We start from the raw sequence: 21,953 nt of genomic DNA on the forward strand, positions 1-21,953 counted from the left end.
AGCATCCCCATAAAGCTTGTCTGCAGAAAGAAGCATGAAGTGCTCCAAAATCTCCTGGTAGACGGCTGTGTTGACCCTGGACTTAATGAAACACAGTGGACCAACACCAACAGATGACATGGCTCCCCAAATCAACAGACTCTGGAAACTTCACACTGGACTTCAAGCATCTTGCAGTATGTGCCTCTTCATTCTTCCTCCAGACTCTGGGTCCTTAAGTTTCCAAATGAGATGCAAAAGTTGCTCTCATCAGAAAAGAGGACTTTGGACCACTGAGCAACAGACCAGTTCTGTTTTTCTTTAGCCCAGGTAAGATGCTTCTGACGTTGTTTGTTGTTCAGGAGCGGCTTGACAAGAGGAATATGACATTTGAAGCCCATGTCCAGGATCTGTGTGCGATGGTTCTTGATGCACTGACTCCAGCCTCAGTCCACTCCTTGTGAAAGTCCCCAACACTTTTGAATGGCCTTTTTCCTGACAATCTTCTCCAAGGCGTGGTCATCCCTGCTGCTTGTACACCTTTTTCTTCCACACTTTCCCCTTCCACATAACTTTCTATTTATGTGCTTTGATACAGCACTTTGGGAACATCCAACTTCTTTTACAATTACCTTTTGAGGCTTTCCCTCCTTATGGAGGGTGCCAGTGATGGTTTTCTGCACAACTGTCAGGTCAGTAGTTTTTCCCATGATTGTGATTCCTACTGAATCAGATTGAGAGACCATTTAAAGGCTCAGGAACCCTTTGCAGGTCTTTTGGTTTAATTAGCTGATTAGAGTGGGACACTTTGAGCCTAGAATATTGAACCTGTTCACAATATTCTAATTTTCTGTGATTGTAGATTTGGCGTTTTCATGAGCTGTAAGCCATAATCATCACAATTATGCCAAATCATGGCTTGAACTATCTTGCTTTGCATGTAATGAGTCTATCTCATATATTAGGTTCACCTTTTAAGTTGCATTACTGAAATAAATGAACTTTTGTATGATATTCTAATTTTTTGAGTTTCACCTGTACTAGACATTGAGGTTTGATCTAGCAGTGGAGGACATTAACATCAATCCATGACTGATGGATGGGTCTCTGCATGTCTTTTGATTCACTGCTATCATCCCTTCCATATGGGGAATAGGGCCCATTCAATTGGCAAGCCCCAGGTGACTGACAGCTTAGTGGGATTCCAGGGAGACCTTAGGGATTTTTGAAGTTCAGTTCAGGCCTAGTCACTACCTGCAAAGGCAGGCACCTGGGGCCTTGGATCATATTTGCTCCTAAACAGCCTCTCCTTGTGTGCTGGTCCTAGGGTGTACCTTAGTTTACCAAGCAGCACCAGGATATGAAGAAGTAGAAAAACCATGGTCTTTTTTTGAAGAAAAATGTGAAGTGATATTTAACCAGACGCAGCTAGAAGCTGGTATCATGAATTATTTCATGGTGAAAAGAGTGGCAAAATGTCAATTATTTTTCCTGTCTTTATTTCATCTTCTCATAGCCATTCAGCCACTCTGTTTCGAGCAGTGGTTCCCAAAATGGGCGGTACCACCCCCTGGGGGGCAGTGGGATGCCTTAGGAGGGCGCTAAGAGGCAAGGGGGCACTAAAAGGCGGCAGGGGGGTGCTGGTGGTGGGTCCTTTGCAGGAACCAGTATTCTACCGGTTCATTACCGTTCCCGGTAGTTTGGAGAACCGGTAAAACGGGCCCCTGGCTGGCCCTGCTCCTCTCTGTCCACTCCTCCATTCCCTGCCCAGTCAGTCCTTATTGCACATGTGCGACATCACGTGCATGCGCAACAATCGCTGATGGCCACAGCGGCGTGTTGGAGAAGCAGAACAAGCAAAGCTGCAAAAAGCATCCAGACGCCATGTTTTTTTTATTTTTTTTGGTGCAGCTGGAGTAAAGTTGCACCGAAAGAAAAACATGCAGCATCTGGAGGCTTTTTGCAGTGAAAATTAGTGACCTCCAGCTTTGCTCTGCTTCTCCAATGTGTCACCACCTCTGTGTTCTAGGCACTGGCCATGAAGGCTCACCCCATTGACTGCTGCACCACTCCACTCGGATTTGCTTGGGCAAGTCCCTCCAGTGCAGCGGGCTCAGTGGGGTGGACCTATGGGGCCGGAGCCTAGAATACGGCCGCAGTGGTGCATTGGAGAAGCAGATCAAAGCCGTAGGTTGGTAATTTTCATTGCAAAAAACCTCCAGGCGCCGTGCATTTTTTTTGGTGAGGCTGCAGTCCAGCTGCACCAAAAAAAAAAAAAAAACAAACCCCACACGGCAGCTGCAGGCCTTTGTGACAAGGATGATGTGGGACCAGTGACAACAATAGCTCAGCCCTGGTTTGCCTTCTCTGGCAGCTAGCCACGGAGGAAGGTAAAGTCACGGCCGTGGGATGATGAAAGAGGTTTCCTTGTGGGGGAGGAAATGTGGAGATTAAGGGCCAGGGCCTCTGAAAGGGGAAACGGGGTGATGCAGGATTAGCCCAGGCCTCTGACAGATTAGGCCATGCCTACCTGGGCAGAAAATAGGTAGATAGATTAAGGAAAGAATAGAGAAAGAGGGAAAGAGAGAGATGGAACAAGAGAAAGAGAGAGAGAAAAGAAAAAAGAGGGAAAGAGAGAAAAGAGGGAGAGAAGGTAAGAAAGAAAGAAAGAAAGGAGAGAGGAGAAGTGGATGAGATATTTAGTCCAACCGCCTGCTCCAGAAAAGGTTAGAAGGGTGTATGTGTGTGTGTGTGCGTGCGTGCGCGTTCATGGCTGTCAAAACTCCAAAAACAAGCAAGTAGCTCTGGGGAGGTCAGTCATAAATTAGAACACTTACTAAGCAACCGGCCATTTAGTGAGGACCATTTTGCTAGTCACATGGCCACATCCCCCCAGTCACATGACCACCAAACCCCACCCATCCAGTCACATGACCATCAAGCAACGCCCAGCTAGCAAGCCACCCCCAGCCAGTCATATCACCCCCAAGCCACACCCACAAATTAGGCCATGCCCACAGAACCAGTTAAGAAATTTGAATCCCACCCTGGGTGGGGGGGCACTGAGGACGAGTTTGTAACACCAAGAGGGCGGTAGACTGAAAAAGTTTGGGAACCACTGGTTTAGAGTAACTCTATTGTTATTGAATAGGGGGCCCCTCTGAACATCTAATAGATTATCTGATGAATAAAGCCACTCAGATTGACTTCAACTTGGACCATGAATGGGCAGAGAAGGCTGAGTGACTCCAGAGAAAGTGGACAAGATTCTTTGTGCTATCAGCTTGGCCCCTGTTTACCAGATTGAGGCCCTCCCTTGGATCCTAGAAGGAGCCAAGAGTGATCCATGACTAGGCCCAGGAGGGAAGGATGGTCCTTCTTGCCTTGAAAGATCTGATGATGTGCCACTTCAAAAGGGCATCTTTGGACCCAATGATTTCTGTAATGGACTATGCAGATAACCTTAGGGAACATCAGGAAAAGAAGCTGCTTAGGAAACAGCAGTCAAGAAGGTCAGGACTCTTCCAATGGTTTAATGCTTAGAGAAACAAACTTAGAAAAGTTCTAAGGGGCCAGAGAATAATAAATTATTTCATCAAAAATAGAGCAAAAATCTTTACTGGGCATTTTGGAATTTTGATCTTTAAAATTACTTGATATGATGGGTTATGTAGCAATGAAGTTGCTGAAGAACAAACTACAATGGATAAATCTGAAATTAATTTAAATGTGTATTTAAATAAGACAAAGAGAATATGGAAGTATAAAGAAATTGATGGATGATTCACTGTTTAAAGGAGATGAACAATTATTAGGCCAGAAAAGGAGATCTGGTTTGAGCTTCTTTAGCGACAGACCGAAATCTGTGATTGTGCGCAGTTTCGATCTGTGCTCGCCACTGGAGCGCCCCGAGCCGGCTGGTTTCAGGGCTAAGCCACCCCGTAGAGGTGGTGAAGAGGGGGATAGACTGCCAGCAGGGTCGAGGAGAACTGCATCTCTCCTCCCCAGCTGGCATTACTCCCTTTCCCAAAGGCGGTTGCTGTGGTGGTCAGAAATGGCCACCTCAAAGAACTTGACCGGAAAAGAATGTGCACGAGGAAGATAACAAGAGATAGTTTTTGGCTGACTGGGTCTAACTGGAAAAACAACAATACAAGGTACCCTGAAATTTGAATTATAAAGAACAACATTGTTCCCAAAGAAGTCTTTGAAGCTGCGAATGAGAGGGAAGGGAAAGGATTTGGGTTTTTTTCTTTTCTTCCCTATATTGACAACTAAGAGATTTAAGCAAGAAATTGGCAAAAATCCACTTTGACAGTAACAGGTATTTAAGCTAAAATAAGATGTCAAAGGGATAATAAAGATTTCTGGATTCTCAAAAACTTTTAAAAGAAGGAAAAAAACAAAAGGGTGGAATCTGGAAAAAGGGGGGAGACCACCTGAAAGTGAAAGGAATTAACAGTGAAATTTTAACAAGATTCCTAAAAGATACATTTTAACTGAAACTTTGTAACAAGAGAACCCCAGGAAGAGAAAGTGGAAAAAAGAAGCAAGAAGAAACAGCTTTGGATTATTTGGATTACTTGGTGATTTTTGGCTATTGGATCTAAAGGACTAAAATTAATCGGGTGGTTGTTTAAAAGTTTTTAAAATGGTATCACTCTTGGAAGAATTGATAATGGAACTTAAAAAACAGAAAGAAGATGCACAAGAAGGAAGAGGTTCTTTTGGCTTCGTATTTCAATTTTTAGAAATGGAGATCCTGAACTATGAGAAACAAGAAATACCTGTAGAACAAGAAGGGCGGGACAAGAAGAAGCCATCTTTAATGACCAAGTATTTCTATGTGAGGAAAAGAAAGGAAGGGGAGGGAAAGAGTGAAAAAATTAAGATCTGAAAAAACAACCCAAGATAGTTTGAAAAGTAATTATAACATTAGGAAGAAACAGAAAAGAGAATCAGAATTACAGAGAGAAGGGGTCAAAAAGGGAACGGAGAAGAAGAGAGAAAGGAAAAGAAAGGACAGAACCAGGACATAGAGAAACAGGGAAAACGTACAAGACACAGAGATAATGGGTGAAAACTTAATTGAAAGGGGGATTCTGCAAGGGTATATAAGACAGTATTGTTATATTAGAAATAGAAATTAACTTGGAAAATATGAAACAAGTGTGATTAGAATAATAAAATACTCATTGTAATGTAATGTTTAAAAATAAATGAAATAAAGAGAACGAGAGAATGAAATTAGGAAAGGAGGGGAACATTTTAATTACTATAAATGTGTTATAATTTTTTTTGAATAATCATCTCCTCTGATGGAACATGAGGCTGTTTCCAACATTGTGCAAAAGCCAATCTGGCTGCTGTCAAAATATGTATTATTATATATTTCACTTTTTTTGGTATTTGTTTATCAAAGATCCCTAATAGAAAGGACTCGGGTTTGAATTCGATCTGTTCTCTTGTCGTTTCCTCCAGCCAATTTCTAATTTTCTGCCAATATTTTTGAGCAGGACCACCACATATGGAAGAAAGTTCCCCCCTTTTTTTCATTTTCAGCAATTCGGACTCATATAGGGGTGCATCCGCTAATCTTGGAGGAAGGTGCCATCTATAAAACATTTTATAGGCATTTTCTTTGTATGCTACCGATTTTGTAATTTTGTAAATTTTATTATTTCTACCCCAGACCTTATCCCATTCTGTTATGGTGATACTACGTCCTATATTCCTACTCCAGGCTATCATGTTCCCTTTTACAATTTCTTCTCCTAATTCTACTTCTAATAAATAATTATAAAAAATTTTTTTTTGCCTGATCCAAATAAAACTTTATCTAATCGCTGGAGTTTATTGTTAATTCCAAATTCTTTCTTGTCCTGTTCATATCTACTTTGAATTTGAAGATATGCCCACTGATCAATTTTTAATCCTCGATCTTGAAGTTCTTGCCATGATTTCAGATTTCCTTGCGTATCCAATAGGTCCTTATATTTAATCATTTTAGTAATATGCAGATTATTTGGGTGAATCATCACCTCCATTGTTGAGATCCAAATTGGTATTTTTAAATAGTGTTTTTTTCGTATTTCCTTCCAATTAGTCAATAATGAATCTCTGATTAGGTGTCTGTGAAAATATTTCTGGCTAGTTTTCCCAACATACCATAAAAAAGCATGCCACCCCCTCTGCAAATCATGGCTTTCTAAGAATAATATTCTCTTATTGGTTAAATTCACCCATTCCTTCAACTATACTAAAGAGGCTGCACTATAATACAACTCCCAATTTGGAAGCGCCAGCCCACCCCGCTCTTCATATCCTGCGTACTTTGATTGGGATCATCTGAAATATATAGAGGACTTTTGAATATTGAAAGAATATTCATTTTAATAGCAGTGATCCTGCCAAATAATGAAAGCTGCAGCTTGCCCCATGTTTCTAAATCCTTCTTTATCTATTGCATCAATTTATCATAATTATTTTCCTTAAGTGTGTTACAATGTGCTGTCAACCATATTTCTTTATCACTTGTGTTCCCATAACTTCTTCTAGTTCTATTTTCTGTTTTTCTGTTAAATTTTTGGTCATTTATTTTGTTTTCTTCCTATTAATTTTTAGTCTTGCTATTGCTCCAAATTGTTCTAATTCATTCATTAATTTTTGTCCTCTTTCTATTAGTTCTTCAATGAAAAAAATCATATCATCCGCAAACACTTGCAACTTATATTCTTCTTTCTTAACCTTTAATCCTTTTATGTCTGGGTTCTGTCTAGTTTGTGTTAATAATGCTTCTAGTGATAATATGAAGAGCACGTGTGAGAGTGGGCAGCCCTGTCTGACACCTTTTTCTATTTTTATTGGGCGGGTATATTCCCCGTTTATTATAATATTCGCTTGTTGTGTATCATAAATGGTTGTTATAATATTTTCAAATTTGGTGCCTAAATTCATATTATAAATTTTTTGGATTAAAAATTGCCAATTTAAATTATCGAAGGCCTTCTCTGCATCTAAAAACGTAAGTGCAATTTGTTTTTCGGGGTGGGCTTCGTAAGTTATTCCTGATTTTTCTGGTCGGGAGAAATCCATTTTGGTCTTCACGTATATGCTCATTTAACATTCTTTTTAGTCTACTTGCTATAATAGAAGTAAATATTTTGTAATCAGTATTTAACGATGAAATCGGCCTATAATTTTGTATATATCGGGGATCTGAATCCTCCTTCGGGATCAGCGAAACCAATGCCCCCCTCCATGAATGCAGCATTCTGGCTGCCAATAAGACGTCATTAAAAACTTCCACCATTAAGAGCTCCTATTTGTTCTGCTAGTGCCTTGTACAGCTACCCTGGGATCCCATGTGGTTCCGGGGATTTGTTGTTTTTCTGGTTCTCTATTGCTGATTTCAATTCGAACCAGGTAATGTCTTTGTTTAATAATTCTTCCATTTCTTCCCCAATTGCTTTATCCTTCATTTCATCTAAATAGTTCCTTATCCTATCTTCGTTCACTTCTTCCTTTTTATATAACTCTTCAAAATACTTATGGGCAATTTCTTTTTTCGGTTCTATCTCCTGTTGTATATCCCCCTTTCCATCTATTAGCTGGTATATCAATCACTTTTCTTTTCTTTTTTTTAAAGTCTGTATGATAGCCATCTCCCAGGCTTATTGGCATGCTCAAAATAAGTTTGTCTAGTTGTATTCAAATTTATGATCATTCTCTCTTGTTCAATTAAATTCAATTTATATTTAGTTATTGTTATCTGATTTTGCAATTTTGAATCCTTTGGGGTACTCTGTAATTGAGTTTCTAATTCCTTAATTTTTTGTTGTAATTTGTTTTGCTGGGCGTATTTTTCCTTATTCCTCTTGATGTTATAAGAGATTGTTATACCTCTTATTACTGCCTTCATTGTATCCCAAATGTTTTGTTTCGTAGTTGCTCCATTATCATTCTCCTTTAAAAAATAATTTAATTCCTCCTTGAGTTTGTTGGTATATTCTTTTTCTCTTATTAACTGAGTATTTAACGTCCATCTTTTCTTGGGTTTTTCCCTACCCTTCCATATTATCTGAATTGGCTTGTGATCTGCCCATTCATTGGGTAGAATTTCAATCCCTTTTATCTCATTTGCTATTTCCCCATTCATCCATGCCATATCAATTCGTGTCCATATTTGATGAGGATTTGAATAGAATGTAAATTGTTTTTCCTCAGGATGTAATCTTCTCCATATGTCAATCAAATTTAACTCCTTCATCATTTCTGTGCATATTTTGGGAAGCTCTCTTTTTTTCCCCTTTGTTCCTTCCCCCATTACTGTGGTCTTTTTGATAATCAGCAATAGAATTAAAGTCTCCTATGATACAAATATTTCTTTTTTCCAATCCTATTTTTCCATAAAAATGCTTAAAAACTCTTTTTGATCTCCATTTGGGGCGTGGTTTCCACTAAGAGAATTGGGATGGCATTAATCCAGATCTGCAAAACCAGAGTTCTTCCCTCAGAATCCGACCATAGTAAATCTGCTTTCAAATCCTCTTTAACATATACTGTATCCCTTTCTTTTTCCCCGCATCTGCTGGTGCGGTGAATAGCTCCCCTAATTACAGACAGTCTAAGTATTTTTCATCTGATTTCTTTATATGAGTTTCTTGGAGACATACTATATCAGCATTTTGTTTGATTAGTTTGGCTATTACCCTTTTCCTTTTTATCGAGTTTAAGCCATTTATATTAATTGATAGTAGTTTCTTTTCTTCTTCCATTTAATTAGTTCTGTTTCGCTCTTTTTCTTGTAATGGCTCCAGTCTCTCCTTGTGCCTGGAGATGTGTCCTACTTTCTTCTCTCTCCTGTTGTAATTGAGTATTTCCTTGATTTCCTAAAGTTCCATTTCTGTTATTATGATAGCCTTGATCTTCCTGGGAGTTTGTTTCCAGTTCATCCTTACTGCTCTGGTCTTCTGGGCCTACCAATCGCTCATATAATTCCTGGGCCTTTTCCATGGAGTCTATTTTGATTTTCCTTTCGTCCCAAGAAACGAACATCCCCTCTGTGATTAGCCATTTAAATACGATTCTTTTCTGATTTAGGTAAGCTGCTAAGAATTTATAATCTCGTCTTTGTTCTCTTACTCTTCTTGGTATTTGTTTGAGAACCAAGACTTCATTGCCTTTATACGTGATTGTTTCATCTCTTGACATCCTATATATTATATCCCGGACACTCCTTCTCGCACATCATTTATGGACTTCTCTTGGGCATTTGTGGCATCTCGCATAATTAGTCCTAACGCTGTAAACTTCATCAAACTCCCTCAAAATGTCATCTTTATCCTTTTCTAATAGTCCAGCCAATATTCCTGCCATGAGTTGTTCCAAGTCTTCTTCTTTGGATTCCACTACATTTTAGAATCTCAAGTATGTAGCAGCCTTATCCATCTCTAAGTAAACCAGTGAGTCCTCCATTTCTTTACTCACATTAATTCTTCATCTACCCTTTCTAATTTCCTTTCAGTTCGTTCTGTCCTTTTCTCTACCTCTTTTATTGTTGCTTCACTTTTCTCCAAGGTCTGCTGTAATAATCCAACTTTGTCCTCTACTTTGAAGATATCCGCTTTCATTTCTGCTTTTCATTTCCCCATCTCTTTTAGTTCATTGATATCTGCTCTTGTCTCATGGTTTTTCATCGTTTCTTGCAGCTTCATTATCAATTCCTGTAAAGTCAGCAGAATTGATTGGATGTTGGCATTTGAGATGTTAGCTTGTTTCTCCACTGGTAATGTTTCTTCAATGGTTTTTTGTGCCATGGGCGAAGCTGTTGCCGACGTCGGGGTGAATTTTCTTCCAGTTTTCAGAGCTGTAGTTGCGGAAGTCATTTCTTTTAAGATTTGTTTCTGATGTTGTAATATATTAATTATATTATCACAAATTAACACTGAGTAATAGAATCTCTATATTAGGATTGACTGGTATCTAATTACTTTATCTATCTGCTGGATAGCTGTACTCTTAACTAATTACTGGAGTATAAGTTCTTATAGATAAAAATACTATCACTATATTATTTTAAATCCAAATTCTAAATCACACATATAATTTTGTAAGGTCTCAATGCTCAGCCTCTTCATGTAACATTACATAACTTCATGTAATGAAAAAATATATAAATATTATATCCAACTATATTTAAATATTATAAATAAATATATGTATTATCTAACTTTATTTTAAATATTCTTAAACACAAACAGTATTACATTCGTCCTCAAATGGATTGTGATCGCACAATGAATTATAATATTAATATATAAAATCCTATAGTTATTAATTAAATAATACTTAATGTTCTTACTATTTTCCCTATATATCTAATCAAAGTATAACTATCACTATTATTAATAAATCAATTACATCAGCTAATTCAATTATTTAACAATCAATTACAACAATCAATTTTCCTTTCTCCAGTATACATATTTATAATTATTATAAAGAGAGATTGAAGAAGGAGAGATAGTTCATCATAATGCTGGAGGGTGGGGGAATAAAGAAAAAATGAGCAAATGTATACAGGAAAAGGGGAGTAAAGAAGGAGACAAAGGAATTTCAAAGTAAGTTTTTAGCCGTCTCTAAATTTAAGAGCTTACACTCCAAATGCACCGGAAATGGGGAAGTAAGAAATGCTGAGTAGTGACTGTAATTACACGGTATCTCCACACATTCAGAAGCTTCCACTTTTACTTTTTGTCTTAGCATTCCTTAAGTTCAATTTTTCTGATTTTCTTCATATGGAACCATCACCTCAGTTAAATCAGTATACTCCCTGAGGGGCAGTGAAGTGGTTTATATCAGTTATATTGTTACGATAACTTCAGGGTTTCTAAGTATCGCCTGTGGCGCCGCACTGCCTCTGTTCCGATCTTCCCGTCTCCGATTTAATAAAGTCTTTCAGCATAAAAACTGAGTGAAATTTTCCAAATCATCCACACCTTCCAGCCACTAGATTCCCTTCTATTATTATCAGCGTGGTATATCTCCCGACCTCGTTAACTTCCCTTTTTACTCATTATTATCCTCTATCTTTCTTCTGTCTGCCAAGCCCTTTCACTTGCCTTGCATCCATCTTGGCCGCTTCCTTTTAGGGCTCCGGACAGACACTTGTAACAGCCTTATAAAAGTCTATAGCATTCCAATCATCCTCTCCGCCACTAATTTTCTCTGCCACACTCTTCACCAATGATCCTACAAACTGTCACTCACTCGCTTCTTTACATCGGTGGCAGTCCGGACTTCGGAGCCGCCATTGATAGGCGGCTGTTTCTTGCTTGTTCGGCTCTGGAGGACTCCTCTTTGCTGCAGGGAGGGGGGGTGCCCTCCCCACAATGCAACCCGAGTCTCCCACACGCCGGCACGAATCTCTCCAGGACTCATGCACCCTCAAAGGATCGCACCAACTGCAAAAAGAGATTAACTGAAACCACAGATGGGCTTCTGCATCTCTGTTCGTCCTTGCCTTACCACCGGAAGTCAAATGTGTTATAAAAATTTAAGTGAAGAGAAATATGAAAGAAACATTAAAAAATTATGGAAATAATATAAGCGTTCCTAGAAGTATGATACTCAACTGACAAGGAATGTTAAAGATGTCAAAGATTATAACTAACATTAATGATAGAGCTGAATTGGAATAGAATAAGTATTTTATTTATTATTGTTATATATATATTTTCTCTGTGTGTATTTTAAGAATGTACCAAGCAGAATTCGACTGGAAGTTATGTGTTATATTGAATGTTACAATTGGAAAGGCATAAATTGAAGTTTAAATAAGAGCTGAATGGATAAAAATTAAAAGATACAAAGGTGTCATACTCCAATTAGTAACTGCAGGAGAACATTTTGTTCAATGAGAAAAGAAAATATGAAATTGAAACAGGACAGACAAAAGTATAAATATGACTAGAAAGGTATTGAAACTTACAAAAAAGATATATATAATTGAATTTAGAAAGGAGTGAGATAATTAAAAGAAAGATTGAGAAAAGTAAGGGAAGGGAAAAATAATTGAGAAAATGTTAAAATAGTAATAAGATATGGAATAGAACACAAAGATGAATATGAAATTGAATTTGTGTCTGTATGGAAAAGTGATAACCTGGGACCATGCTATTCTCAAAAAAAGAAAATTTACTTGTATTATGTTTTGTGAAAACCCAAATAAAATTTTTATTTAAAAAAAATGATTAGGCCAGAAAAGTGGTTTGAGTAACTTGTTCTTACTGGATCCACAGTACTGGTGGATCCAGTACTTACTGGTCTGTTAAAATCTCAAAGTACTTTATGACAAGTGATTGTCATAAAGTACTTTGTCATAAAGAACAAAGTTAACTCAGTGGTTTTTAAACTTGTGGAATATTCTTGGGTTAAAAGACAAATACAAAACAAGCTATGGGACTATATTTGAAGGGGTCAAAAATTAAAATTTGAGGAAGGATTAGAGGGTTGGCTTATTTGACCAAGGTTAAAATATAAAATTAGTTATATTTGGTTCCCTTACTGGACTTTTGTTGAAAAAGAACAAATGAAAAGGCTTTTGGTTTTTGCTTTTTAACTTAAGTGATGAATTATGGGGAGAAGATAGTATCTGCTATAGATGAGATGATACTAAACTATTAAAATTATTTTCACTTCCTGGGATGAAGGGGAAAGTTACTTACGTCCTCTTCCCTTTTCCTTTTGACATTTGTTTTCTTTTTCAATTTGTATTTTTATTTTTTTCTAATTTTTTTTGTAGTTTTTATTCTTTCTATTTGTAATGTGTAAAACTATTTGGAAAAATAATAAACCAGTAAACATGACATAAAATAAGGCACTGTATTTGTTGTTAGCTGTTGCCTACAGTTTCAGATAATGCCAAAACAGGGTTATGAATAAAAGTAAAATGGGTCAACGAAAAACTCACTCCCTAGTCATCTGGTAGCTCTCTACATGAGGCTGCCTTTGAATATCATCTAGAGGCTTTAACTGCTCCGGTGTGCTTCAGTAAGCCCATGTAGCACTTCTGTTTCATGAGCTACACTAGTTGCCAATTAGTTCCAAGTATGATTTTAAAATGCTGGTTATTACCTGTAAAGCCTACATGATGTAGGGCTGTCTCCCATTAACATCCATCTAGCTGATTCAACCCTGTAGCATTGGTGTACCCAGATTCCTTCAATTAAATAGCCTAATTTTTAAGGACCTCAGAAACACAACTTCTGTAGCAGCACCTGTACTCTGGAACTAGGTTCACCCCAAGATCTGGATGGCTTCCACTCTACTGTAATTTAGAAGAGCCATGAAGACGTGGCTCTTCACAGAAGCCTTAGACAAGGGAGAGTGAGATTCCTTGCTCCTTTATCTTTGCCATTTTTAAAAAATTCACATATTTGATTGTTGTGAGCTGCCCAGAACCTAGCAAAGCCAGTCCATAGAAATTAAAAGATAATATTTTGTGTGTGTGTGTGCGTGCATGCGTGTGTGTATTATACTCTCTCTCATTCTCTCATCTGGCAGAAGAACTGATATTTATCCTGATTTATGAAATAGCATGATATTTGTTTGGATCATTCATAAAGTACAACACTAATCCCAGAAAAAATATATTCCAGAATTTAAGAATTCTTAGGTCACATTCAGTGTTCAAAAAGATGTGCTTATGTGAAACCACAACAAGTGCTTCTCAAATCTGCTTTGTAAGATTTGGGAGAGTCCACGGATCAAATTTAAAAATATAATTTTAAATATTATGAAAATGTTTCATGCTTTCCAATACCAATCCCAGAAATTATAAAATAGGCTACAAAAATTAAATACAGTACCAACATTACATTTTTAAAACCACAAGTGATTTTATTATAGTCTTTCTCCTTATACGAACTGTGACTATCGGAACAAAAAACTTCTAATAATTACTGCCTAACAAAAATTATATGGAAATCAGGAAAAATGTATTATAATCCAACAACATTTATTCCATTTATCACATATATAATAAAACATTTAAAAACAAAATTGATCCTTTAAAGATTTTAACATAGTTTACAGAATGATATCTTGGTGCATAAGATACAATAAAGCATTATTTGTTGTTGCAGGCTTTGAGCAAAACATTATATCATTTATTAATAAACTTACGAACAGCAGGATGAGAAATTGGGCTTGTTGCAAAACCATGTTTTTATTGCATGGGGATCTTCAATCATACTGTTACAGAGTGAATACTGTGCAACTTGTTTTCTATGCTAATACTATTGCTGTGTATTTCATCATCTTGGTATCAATTCTTTGGTGCAATGTTAAGCATTAAAAGGACAATTGAGGATCCCAAGGTATCTCTGCTTTGTTAAATGGGTAAAAAGTAAATGAAAGCGGTCTGTGTAATTCTCTAAAGCCAGAGAAGACTGTACTTTTTCTTGGTTCTTGGGAACCAGAGTTCCCAAGCCAGAATCACCACAGCACATATTTTTTAAATTGTGAACCATCCAGTCAGCCTAGAGTTGGATGGGAACAAAGCAGAAATAAATAGAATCTTAGTTCCCTTTTACTCATAATTGGAACTATCCACAGGCTTTCATTTCTCCATCAGTAACCAGAGATACAGCAACACTAAGAGATTTAGTTATGGTTTTAGTTATTAAAAAGATAAATAAAATAAAATAAATAAAGCCTTGCTGGATCATAATACAACACTCTACCAAAGACAAACAAAAAAGAAATTACTGGGTTCTTTTTTGTTTTGATAAAGCACCTGTTTAGGTCCCCTCCCTGTAACAAATATGATTTATTTGTGAAACAGGATAAAAAAGGAGGGGACACATCTACATCTGCCTCACATAAGGATATTAGGGAACTTAGTAAGATGCAAGAAAAAGACGACAATGTTAGAATCAGACTCATATAGTAACCAGGAGGAGAACCTCTGCCTTCTCTGCCAGGATTTTCTGTACCACTGCTGATAACAGTGGCACAGGAAGAAAGGCATACAACAGGCCTGGAGGCCACCTGCTGTGGAGAATATTGGTCCCTTCAGCCCCCATGGTGATGAACCTGGTGAAAAATCTTGGCAACTGTGCATTGGCAGGTGTGGCAAACAGGTCCACCAAGGGTTGACCAAATCTCCGAGTCAGTTGGAGAAAAAAGGAAGGATGCAGCCTCCACTCAGCATGGTCTATCATGGCTCTGCTGAGCCAATCTGCTTGCACATTGTTGCTGCCTGAAATATAGTTTGCCTGTATGGACAATAGATGTCTTTCTGCCCATTTGCCTAAGGACTCCACTTCTAACATGAGGGAAAGCTCTGGTACCCCCCTGCCTGTTAATATGGACTTTGGTGGCCACACTGTGTCATCACGAGGACATGCACATCCTCCACATACTGATGACATTGCCGAAGAGCCAGGCAGACCACCCTGAGCTCCAGCTAATTGATATTGTGCACCAGTTCCTCTGCTGACCCAAGACCTTGTGCCATCTCGGACAACAAGCGAGCACCCCAACCTGAGTGATGATCAGTGGTGATGATGATCCTGCCTGCCTCCTTGAAAAACTGCCCTTCAGCAATGGCCCTAGAGAGCCACCATTGAAAGGACTATGGGAATCTTGAGCTTTAACAAAGAATGGCTTCCGCCAAACTTTTGATAAGGCAAGAGGAACCAGAGTTCTGGAATCTGCCTGCTAATTTTGAAGCCGGCACATACATCTATCTGCCAATGAAGCAGCAATGGCCTTAGTAGCAAATCTGGCTCCATGCACAGTGGCATCAGCAGTAAATTCTTCAGCCGCAAACAGCTTATTGATATCCTGGTGGGCTCTAATATCTGAGACTGGAAGTCTATCCTGCAGTTGTCTCAGCCATCTGAGGGAGGCTCTAGTGAAAAAAGCAGCAGCCGTGGATGCCTTCACCGCCTAAGCAGCTGCTTGATGGACCCTCTGCATTGACTGTTCAATCCTTTCTTTGTCAGCTTTGAGAACCTCCTCAGGATCAGAAGGAGCAGATGACAGTGACGCCAATGCTGCCACAGGATCATCTACTACTGGAACTTGCAGGCTCTTGGTAAGTTCCGGCCCCATATTGAAAAATCTACAATCAGTAGTGGATAGACTGGGGCTGGAAGCAGGTGTATCTAGCTGCTTGTGCACCACCTTGAGTAAGAGCTTAGGTATCAGACTCCATATGAGCGTCCCTGCAGGGATCTCTGTCATTAGCATCTAGGCCCGGATTGGCACTATTTCTGGCTTTAAACAGCAAAGACTTGAATAGATTAGGGCAGAACAGATCGTAAAAAGCAGGGTGATTATGAGCCTTCACCTTGAAGAAAGGTTCTCCCCTGCCAAGGAAGAAGGATCATACACTGAAGGATCAGAAGATCCAGGGTCCTGAATTAAGGAACCCCCTTCAGATAAGCACCCCACCTGTTCTCTTGGTGGGATCACAGAGACCTCCAAAACTTCTGAGGAATGATGTCTAAATCTCTGGATTCCTTCAGCTACTCCTTTCTGGATGGCCCATTCTATAATGACCCACATAGTAAGAGGAAACTCTTCTTCAGTGGATTCAGTGGCCCTAAGATCTGCTGCTGTAGAAATTAACGTTGCTTCCACTCCAGGCCTAGGTCTGCCAGTTTGCTGTTGCCAAGGCTCTGAACAAAAAGCCAAATCTTGTAGGTCCCCATAATGCCTGCCTTCTGCATAAATTTGCTGCATAGCAGGACCTTCAGCTCATCTGGGACCAGGCCTGAGCTCTTGTCTTGGTAGAAGGACCAGGCTCTTGCTCCTGAGGAAGATCCTCACTATATTGAGAAGCAGCTGAGTCACCTTTGGAAGGTGATCTGATGTTCCTCCTACTGGAAGCCTTCTGGCTCTTAGCAATTTGTTTTTCTAGAGCATTCTGACACCTTCCTCCGCTTTAAAGAACTTCTTTGCTGGCAAGGCCTTTTTCCTTTGCTTGCTCTTATGAGCCAGAGCAGAGGACGTGGGCTGTGGGTGCATGTCCTGGAGGCCCTGCCTCCCCTAGGGGCATCTGCCATATTGGAAAGGAGGCTTCTGTTGTTGCATACCCACGCAAAGAGAAGTTGATGAGGGGTGATTAGAATTGTGGGGATGAATTATCCTATCCCCCAATGCTCTAGGCCACACCTTCTTCAGCCCTTGTTACCTCAGCAGGATGTTAACATACCCTGCTGGCACTATTGCCCCAAGTAGGGCCTGAAGAATTTGGGCCTTAAACCAGGATTAGGCATGGCCCCAAGGCCTGTAGAGCCTGGTCTACCTCGGAGCTAGGGACACAGTCCCCCACCAGCACAACACGACTCACCCCTTTACCACTATTTATGATCCAGTAGCTTCCGAGGGGCTGATGGCCCAGCGCTGGCCAGCATGGTGCATTGGAGGGCCTGGAGAAGCAGGCCGAATCCACCCACCAAATATAAAATGGCCGCCAAACATTGTGGAGGCCAGAAACAGCCCCTGTGGCTTTTGCCAGCAACGTCGGAGCCGCTGGAGTGGCAAAACACCTGTTTCACGGCTCCGCTGATCAGCTATGAAGCGGAGCTGCATTTTTTAAACTTTTTTTCTCTTCGTGCCTGGAAAGTTTTCCCTTGCAATTTAGTTAGGGAAGAGAGAGGCAAAAACATGTCCATTCTAGCTGAGGACTGAGTCGAAAGCTGGGGGAGTGTGCAGCAACAGGGGCGGAGCTAAGCAGCTTTGACAGACTCAGTCCAATCAGCTAGGAGACAGAGTTAACCCTTTGCCTGGACTCTTGTAACCTTACAAGGGAGAACAGACATGTTACCTAGAAAGGGAAATTAGCAAATGGACTATGTTTATAATTTTGGATCCACCTTTCCTTAGGAATGGTCTCATCACTACTTCTTCTTACTTCCTCTTTTACCGCTTTGGGTGTTGAGGGAGATACTTATCACTACAATCTCCTTTAATAAAGTTATGCACACTCAAAGCTTTGGGTAAGTAAGCCAATTGGATTCCCTCTTCTTAAGTCCTGAGGCTAAAAAATAAGTAGTTGGTTGGTCAAACTCAACCAAGCATATTGTCTGTAATATCTGAATTTACAACTAAAGTTTATACAGAAGACTCTGACCAGTCATGGTCATGTGCACTTTTATAAGCTGAACAGATAAACCATGGCTAATCTGGTAAGATTCTAACCTCAGCAGTATCTAGTCAAGATATTCCAAATCTCCAATTAGGTGAAGTCCCCAATGGTCCTGAATGACTTACAAAAGTTCTGCTGGGTATTACTGAAAGAATTAAATGATGGAAGGATAAAAGCTTTTTGCCTCCATCACAACAAAGTAGGCTCAGTAATAAATTATTGCTCTATAAAATTCATTTATTTAAAACCAGCTTCTAAATCTACCAACCTGCTTCACTTCTCATAGTTAAAATGTATACTAAAAGATGGAATGGCCTACATCATAACTAGCTTGTAATCTGTTCCACAATTAGCCCTTGGCCATGTCTTTGTCATTTTATCTAAAATTCTCTGCTTCCTTCTATCAATTTGATTTCTGTGCTTTCATCTGAAGTCTATGTATCTACTGGCTTCATTTTGGCTCTTTGAAGACTGAGTTAGCAGTGAAAAAAATAATTGGATTGCCAGAAATTGGTACAGAATTCTCCTGCTTAGTTTCTGTTTCCTAGGTCATACAATCCTACTAGATTTTCCTTCTTACTACTTCAAATTTGGCATTTTAATCACCAGTTATGAGCAGAATATCGTGCTGGTATATTAGGTTGATTTTGTATTGAATTTGACCATAAAACTCATCAACCTCTTCTTGATCAATAGCTAAAGCATAAGTTTGGATAATTGTCATATTAAACAACTGTCTATGAAGTATAACTGATTTGCCCAGTCACTGACTATATTATATTCAGATAGTGATTCTACTATATCCTTCATGACTATGAAAGCAATGCTGCTCTTTGCTTTTCATCACTTAAATAGTAAATATGTATGATTTTCTCACTGAAAGCGTCCGATTCCAGACTATTTCAATTGGCTAATGCCAGTATCAATGTGTGCTAGATTCATTTCAACCCTGTGAAGCTTTTCCAAGTCCATGGGTCCTATATTCCATGTTTCCTACTGATCGTATTTGCAGCTTTGGATTTTCTTCACTTGCATGACAATATTAACAACTTAGACATCCACAAAGCTTTAAATCAAGCATCAAAACACCATTCCAGGTAGTTCTCAACTTATGACCATATTGAAGTCTGGCCATTACAATTATAAGTCGTTGACAGTCATAAAGCAAGTCACGTCATGCCTAGACCTATTTTTACAACATTTTTGTGGTGATTGTTAAGCTAACACCATGGTTAAACAAAGATTCTAGTTGTTAAGCAAACCCATTGTTTGCTTTGGGTAATTTTTTGCCAAAAAAGAGAAGTAAATGTGGGCCAGGTGCTGAGTGCCCAAAATAATAGTCTGGCCATTATAACTTCAGAACCAGGTCAAAACTTCCTTTGGGTGGTCTGTCATAAGTCTGAATGGCTGCTAAAGCAACTAGTCATTAGTCAAAGATACGCGTAAAGCTCCTCAGCTCTCCCTCAATAGTACGTTGAGTGTCACCTGACTTGAGGGGATTCATCATCCAGCACTGTATTAACAATCACTATCAGGGCTATCTACAGAGTTTACTTGGGAAAATACAAGGGGATTGTACCGTTGTGTTCCATTGTGTACAAGTGGTTCTTGCTTAACAACTATTTCAACAACCATCTGAAGTTACAATAGTACTAAACGTTAGTATTCATGACCAGATTTTGAAGTCCCAGCCATCCCAGTGTTCCCACAGTCACGTATGCAGAAGACAGCCAATTGGCAACCAGCTTGCAATTACAGCATCAGGGCCCCATAGTCACATGATTGCCATTTATGACTTTCACTACTGGTTTCCAGCAAAGTCATTGCTGGTGGGAGGTTGCAAATGGCAACCACATGATGTTACACTTAACCGCAGAAGCTCATTTATTGACAGCAGGAGAAAGGGCTCAATCTGCCTTCGCTAAGCAGTGGTCATGTGACATGATACTTTATGATCTAATCAGTAACCTACAAAAATTCTAGTCCCAACTATCAGCATAAACCAAGGACTACCTACAGTAAATGATGTCTTTGTCATTGTAATAATCTGACAATATCTCCCATATTGCTGACGCCCAGTACAGATATGGCGGCTTGTTTTAGCTGCAATCTGTGATGATCTTCCTACACAGATGACCCTCATGAAAGTACATACTTTTTGCCATATGCTACTGGCATTCTTTGTTCCTTTCCAGGAAAGCAGCACTGCAGTTACCAGGGTTGATCTAAAATGAAAGATTTTTCCCAGTTTAAAACAAATTTTGTTTCTGCTTTGTACGCTTTGTATTGTGAAGTGAATATGAAATGTGATGCAGTAAATAATTCCATAAAGAATTTGCATCTTGATCATATTTAAGAAACTGCGAATTGTATCTCACTTCTGAACTATCCTCAACTTATCAACTATATTCACAGTAAAGGGCATGAAAGGAATTCAGATTGGAGATTCAGTGGGAATCCAATTAAGTTTAAACAGTTAATTTTAGACAAATATAATTAAGCCTGGAGTGGTGTAGTAATTTATGTTCTGAAAGCAAACAGTGGAAACATATAGAACCATGTACAGGTAGTCCTTGACTTATGAGCAGCTACTTAGTGACTACTCAAAGTTACAATGGACACTGAAAATGGGACATGATCTGGATTTGGAGTTCTAACATCTTGCAATTATCTGACCACAAGGGTTTTTTTTATTTTTTTGCCAGAAACCAGTGTTTACTTCCAATTTCCAGGAAAACACATAATAGTAAGCAATAGATTTGCTTAATGACCACAGTGTTTGCTTAAAAGATCATAACTAGGCAGAGTCACATGATAATCCACTATATCACCATCATAACTTATTACCAAATTTGTGGGCTCAATTATAGTTATAGTACTGCCTGTAGCTACACGGTTAAGTAATGTATTGACATGTTATGTATTAGCTACTTAAGGAAAATAGAAAGCAGTTTCAGTCAATAATATTTTTCAATAGAAAAGCCAAATTTTAGTACATTGAATGACATTGTGAATATTAACATCATTCAAAGGCTTAAAATCTAGTGAGGGGAGATGTGTGTAAGTATAAAATACTCAAGCAACTAGTTTTAAAAATATTTGCATGCTAAAAGCACAGTACATTTGATTAAAATTTTCTGCTCCCCAAAGTTTGAAGTGAAAATGAATTTCTCATTACCATACTCATTTTTAGTTTTTATTTAACATTTTATCACCAAGTCCTCTCTTGTATTTCAATATATTTTATCTCTTTTTCAGCCAAGAACTTCACTCAAGCATTAAGTATATTTAGAAATTCAGAGGTCATACACATCAAAGTCTCTAAATATTCATCTTCAAAACTTCATGGATGTAAAGTACTTTTAGATAATTGAATCCCAGGAATTCAATTTTTAACCAAATGTTGAAAAAGCAGTCTATTCTGTATTCTCTAATAATCTACTTATTCTATCTTGACTTTCTTCCTCTAACAGATCAGAGATAAAAGAATTGAGAATTTAAACAAGAGTACCAACTGCCATCTAGAAAAAAATTGCATCTGTTAGGTTTACAGCACGAATTTTCCTTCTGAAAGCACCCCAAATTAAATTCAAGAAAGGTTTAATCGTGCTCATTCTGTCAGTAGGCAATGGATGCTAGGAGTGTCCTATATTACAGAGTCAAGAAACCTAAGTTAAACACCTTTGTTTGAGCACAGGTTAACTGTACCGACCTACAATCCAGTACTGTATGCATAGCAATAAACTGAAAACAATGAGAAATGCAATCTGAGACTTTATTAAAGAATATCACTATCCAGAAAGCCTTTGGG

At 38.6% G+C, this 21,953-nt stretch overlaps 1 protein-coding gene across 9 annotated transcripts in view; it reads right to left on the reverse strand.

Annotated features, from left to right (window-relative positions):
- BRD4 (bromodomain containing 4) overlaps positions 1-21,953 on the reverse strand; it is an 81,305-nt gene that overhangs the window by 54,080 nt on the left and 5,272 nt on the right. The window contains exon 1 of one of the 9 annotated variants that reach the window (XM_087924679.1): positions 11,251-11,444. The exons of the other annotated variants lie outside the window; for them this stretch is intronic. The gene's annotated coding sequence lies outside the window, so the exon portion shown is untranslated. Of the gene's footprint in view, positions 1-11,250; positions 11,445-21,953 lie in introns of those variants that run through there. 9 annotated transcript variants of the gene reach the window in all.

The sequence above is a fragment of the Pseudonaja textilis genome, chromosome 2 (assembly GCF_049901715.1).
Source record: "Pseudonaja textilis isolate UNSWEBS1 chromosome 2, rPseTex1.2, whole genome shotgun sequence".
NCBI classification, from domain to species: Eukaryota; Metazoa; Chordata; class Lepidosauria; order Squamata; family Elapidae; genus Pseudonaja; species Pseudonaja textilis.